Source organism: Bos mutus, chromosome 5, assembly GCF_027580195.1.
Source record: "Bos mutus isolate GX-2022 chromosome 5, NWIPB_WYAK_1.1, whole genome shotgun sequence".
NCBI lineage: Eukaryota > Metazoa > Chordata > Mammalia > Artiodactyla > Bovidae > Bos > Bos mutus.
The window spans coordinates 86,070,771-86,076,816 of NC_091621.1; positions in this window are offsets into that span (position 1 = coordinate 86,070,771).

Below are 6,046 nucleotides of genomic sequence, written 5' to 3' on the forward strand. Positions count from 1 at the left end.
AAGTTCAAGACTAGAGAAACGTACTGAAACTTCATATAAATCTGCCTTCATTTAATGAATGGATAATGCAGTATTTGGAGTATTATTTAAATAACAAAGGTTTGTTTTTCTTTTCAAAACAGATAAAATTAAGAGATACAACCTTATTTCTAATTTCAGTATTTAATATTTACTGAAGTAAATTAGTCATTCACCTGAGAGCATAATTTAATATGTTTCTCTCATTTGGAGGGGAAAATATACTTTACTGTCTTTATACCTTCATTTATTTTATGGGAAATACTAGTGATTTCAATAAACAAGTATAAATACAAAGCATTGTTTGTTTCTAGTCCCTTAATATAATAATTGGCTATGGAATGTATGTCATTATTTTTGAGAAAACAATCAGCATTTCTCTTATCTTCAATGTAGCTGATGTTAAAATGTTGCATTGCATGCTAAAATGGAAAATAATTAAGTAATAATTCCTTCAAGTGCTGTCCAGTAATTTTATATGTGAAAAGCATAGAAATTAAATAAATTATATGGAACTTAAGTAGAAACATTTTATTTAAAAACAGCATGAAAGCTATAAGGTTGAATCCTAATAATATTTGTTATTTAGAGTATATGCAAAATATATGCAAATTGTGTTATAATACCATTTCACATTCTGAAAGACATCTTTTAGAAGTTTCAATCATGACTCAAAAAGTTTAAAAGACTAAAGAGAATTCCCAATTTTCTATAGTAGAAAAAAAGATATGGATAATAAGAGGGAATTTATATTCGACTCTGGAATTGCCTTGTGTGCTTATAATTTAAGAGTGTTTTCTAGCGATAAGGATTGAAATTGAAACTGAACCACAAGCTCCATCATACAGCCTGAGAAGAGCTTGGAAATTTTATAAACCAATCACAGAGAGTTGGAAATCAAAAGAGAAAGGCTTTTAGTAAAGAGCCTGACCTCAGTTTCAATGTTGGGCTGTAGACAGCTATCGACAGCCACGCCTTACCTTTTCCCTTTCTGCCCTACAGAGAGGCAAGCTAGGGAAGTTGGGTGTGCCCATCTTTGGCAATCAGAAGAATTTTTTATATGTTTTTATTTTTTTAATTGGATTTTTTTTTTTAATGTTATTTTGGTGTTTAGCCGTCCCATGGTTAAGGCTCTATAGCACGTCCACCGCAGAGGGCGATGTTCTACTCCTGGTCAGGGAACAAGATTCACAGCCGAAAAAAAAAGTCAAAGTTTCACTTGTTTATCTATGACATCAGTAATGACTTTGCTGAATTGCATAGTAGTTTTTGAACACTGGAATAATATTTCTTCCTATCTTTGTGCTATTCACAATGTGCCACAAATGATCACTCAGAAACAATATTAATAAAATTTTCACTTAACGCATTATTAATACTTTTTCCACCACTTTCTTAAGTCCAAGCAATACAATAAAACAATGCCTGATTTGCATCATTTGCCATTTTACAGGGTGTAAATCAACATGATATCACTGAACGAGTCATTGGGAAAAAGTGTGCAGGAGTACAACGTTATATGATATCTTCACCATATGGATAAAATAGATAGAAATAACCTCAAGAGTAGATAATGATAAAATATTGATAATTAGGAAATAATGAGCTTTGAGGATTCATTACCTTTCTTTTCACATAGTTCATTTAATTATACATTTATATAATTTAGTATTTAACAACAGTTATGTTAACACCAGTTTACACAATTCCTGAATTTTTAACAAGCAGCTCTCACAGGACAATGACCCCAGCACACCACTGATTCATAGCTGTTCCAGTGAGATAAGGTCTTTCCTACCCTTCTCTTTGCCAACCTTCCAATTTTAAAGCAGCTTAAACACCACCCACTACGTGGGAGAAGAGCTGGGTCAAGAAATCAAAAATAAACCCACTTTGACTGCCTGCAGCTAGGTGAAGCTTTAATTGGATGAGAGTCTGGAGTTGTGATGGGGCTGCCCCTATGGCTCAGCGGTAAAGAATCCGCCTGCAATGCAGGAGACACAAGAGATACAGGTCCCATCCCTGGGTTGGGAAGATCCCCTGGAGGAGAAAATGGCAGCTCACTCCAGTATTCTTCCCTGGAAAAGCCCATGGACAGAGGAACCCAGCAAGCTACAGCCCATAGGGTCCCAAACAGTCCGACACGACTGAGCACAGACGTGCTAGAGTTTTGATAATAAGCAGCACTGGACTTTTGGACACTCAAGAATGATCAGAAAAGCTCTGAGGCCAGACAAAGATTTAATCTGAAGGATGAGAAAATATGTTCACAGGAAAAGTGGTGGGAAGACTTTTTCCTTTGCATGTTCTCTTGAAAGTTCAGCTTGTTCAATAAAACAAAAACAAGAGATTCTGAAAGAAAGATGAATCTGGTTTAGACTCACCCTGGACTTGAGGACACTGGGGGAACCTCAAGAAGATATCCAAGAGCTTTTAGAGATTTCAGTTTTGACGATTCAGAGTAATAATATGATAGAAAGACATTTGAGAGTTAAAAGTATTTAAATTCAATGAAGTTAAGAATGTCAACAAAACTTTCTGATCAGAGATATAGACTGTTCAACCTCCCAAGAGCAGAGAACTTAACCAGTGATCCTACTGTGGTATCTACAGTGCTAGAAAGTTTAATAAGTTATCTCAACTATACTTTAAAACAACTCTACAAAGTAGATCTTATGTCCACTTTGCCAACAAGTAAACTAAGGCTCAGATTCGAAAGTAACTCACTTAAGATCCCGTAACTAAGGAAATGCTAGATCCATATTTGATCTCAGATCCTCTGATTCAAAAGCTGCTCATCATTACCTATAGCATGAAATTTCCTTGTTCTTTCCCAACATTCAGTCAGCTCAATAAATTAATCTAAAGCCCAGTCATGTCTGACTCTTTGTGACCCCATAGACTGCAGCCCACCAGGCTCCTCTGTCCATGGAATTCTCCAGGCAAGAATACTGGAGTGGGTAGCCATTCCCTTCTCTAGGGAGTATTCCCCAACCAGGGATTGAACCCAGGTCTCCTGCACTGTAGGCAGATTCCTTATGCTTTGAACCACCAGGGAATTCTCTTATTTTAGACATTTTTTTTTTTTTTAATTAGTGTGGTGAAGAATGGGTAGCTAGGTTTTCACTTCAGTTCAATTCAGTTCAGTTGCTCAGTTGTGTCCAACTCTTTGTGACCCATGAACTGCAGCACACCAGGCCTCCCTGTCCATCACCAAATCCCGGAATTTACTCAAACTCATGTCCATAGAGTTGGTGATGCCATCTAACCATCTCATCCTCTGTCATCCCCTTCTCCTCCTGCCTTCAATCTTTCCCAGCATCAGGGTTTTTTCCAATGAGCCAGTTCTTCGCATCAGTTGGCCAAAGCATTGGAGTTTCAGCTTCAGCATCAGTCCTTCCAATGAATATTCAGGACTGATTTCCTTTAGGATTGACTGGTTGGATCTCTTTGCAGTCCAAGGGACTCTCAAGAGTCTTCTCCAACACCACAGTTCAAAAGCATCAATTCTTCGGCGCTCAGCTTTCTTCACAGTCCAGCTCTCACATCCATACATGACTACTGGAAAAACCACAGCTTTGACTAGATGGACCTTTGTTGGCAAAGCAATGTCTCTGCTTTTTAATATTCTTTTTTTTTTTTTTTTTTGCTTTTTAATATTCTGTCTAGGTTGGTCATAAATTTTCTTCCAGGGAGCAAGTGTCCTTTAATTTCATGGCTGCAGTCACCATCTGCAGTGATTTTGGAGCCCCCAAATATAAAGGTTTTCACTTACTATGCTTTAAAAGTTAGAAATGACCTTTATGAAAATTTAATAAAGTAGTAAGATAAAGAGTGTTTTATTTCCTTCAGATTTTCAGATGAATCTTGACCTCCCCAGCTACTTTTTTTCCTTTTTTATCATTTCCTTCATTTCCCATGCTCACTGCTGCCCTGAAACTTTTTGTACTTCAGATATTTCCCACTTAGGTTGCCAGATTGTCCCTTTCAACCTGTTCAAATTCTAGTGGTTTCTTTAAGGTTCAGTATAAATCCTACCTACTCTATGGAGCTGTCCTTGTCTACTCCACAGCCCTCTATTCTTTTCTACCTTTAAGCACACGTATTATTTAGCAACAAACTGGTATTTCTTTCTCTCCTCCAAACAGCCACCAAATTGGTGTGCCATTTACTCCTAAGCTTCCCAAAGAGAGTTAAAAAGGAGCTGACTGTCTTCTCCGCTCCTCTCCTACCCCTTGGCATTAAGCTTCCCTGATTTCTAAACCAGTTTTCTCAGCAGTTACCTCTTCCCCAACCTCTACATATTCCTGCTTTCTCTGAGGAATCCATGTTCCAAAGTTATCTATATCTTAATTTAACCTATTCCACACACAGAGAGCATTTTTGCCTACATCAATCAACAATGACTAGAGACTATATCTATAGCTAGATTAGATCTATAAGGGTTTAAAGTACAATTTCCTCCTTCTTGAAATGCTTTATTTGGTTGTCTAAGCTAGTAATAGGACTTAGAATCACTGAACTGCCTACAATTTGATTAAATCAAAGCACAATAATTAGAAGAGATACCAGTAAATATCTGTAACCACACACATTAGGTTTTCCTCTTTATATACGTTGTTTATTTCCAGAGTTTAATGAATTAAAGGAGGATTGATAATTGCCAGTTTGGGAGTTAGCTGTTTAGAGAAATAGTTCCTTCTTAATATTATAATTTAATTCAACCCCCAGGGGAAGTATTATATGAGACAGCAAAGGTAACAGTAAATAGTATAACAATGTAAACAGTGAATACTATAATAATGTGAATATAGTAAAAGTAGTTTTAAAAAATTACATTGTGAATATTTAATTCAGCCTTTACACTTGCTATTTACTGAAAACTTGGGAAGAATGTTATTTTGCCAACATGATGACCAACTCTATGAGCAAGCGTGCTAAGTCGCTTCAGTCTGCCACCCAGTGGACTGTAGCCCGCCAGTCTTCTCTCCATGGGATTCTCCAGGCAAGAATAGTGGAGTGGGTTGCTCTGTCCTCCTCCAGGGGATCTTCGCAGTCTCTTCTGTCCCTGCATTGGCAGGTGGATTCTCTAACACTAGCGCCACCTGGGAAGCCCAGAGCAACTTTCTGCTGCTGCTGCTGCTAAGTCGCTTCAGTCGTGTCCGACTCTGTGTGACCCCATAGACGGCAGCCCACCAGGTTCCCCCGTCCCTGGGATTCTCCAGGCAAGAACACTGGAGTGGGCTGCCATTTCCTTCTCCAATGCATGAACGTGAAAAGTCAAAGTTGTTCAGTCGTGTCCGACCCTCAGCGACCCCATGGACTGCAGCCTTCCAGGCTCCTCCGTCCATGGGATTTTCCAGGCAAGAGTACTGGAGTGGGGTGCCTTTGCCTTCTATACTAGGGGAAATCTTTTCTGAGGTCAAAATTGTAAATGGAAATGACAACTTCTTAAAGAACAATTCAGTAGTGTTGTTTTTGTCTTGATCAACGTGTGTACGAAGAATGTGATTCCAAAGTACACAATCTTAGCTTGCTAGGGAAAGGAAAGCACTATAGGGAAGCACTATATTCCTTTTACCAGGAAGAGTTTAAAAACTGAAAAGTGAAAGTGCTGCTGCTAAGTCGCTTCAGTCGTGTCCGACTCTGTGAGACCCCATAGACGGCAGCCTACCAGGGTCCCCCGTCCCTGGGATTCTCCAGGCAAGAACACTGGAGTGGGTTGCCATTTCTTTCTCCAGGGGATCTTCCCGACCCGGGGATCAAACCCAGGTCTCCCACATTGCAGGCAGACGCTTTAACCTCTGAGCCACCAGGGAAGCCCACTTAAAAACTGAGGGTATACTTAACTTCTGGCAAGAAGGAACAGTGAGAACTTCAGAGCAGTTCATTTATTCGAAGAACGCTCTGACCCTCGAGAACACGGGTTCTCTTGGCAACCCATCTACTTTACTTTGGCTTTTGTTTTATCTTTATAAAATCTACACATAAATGCTACATTCAGCTGTGGTGACAGGAAGGCAAAGCC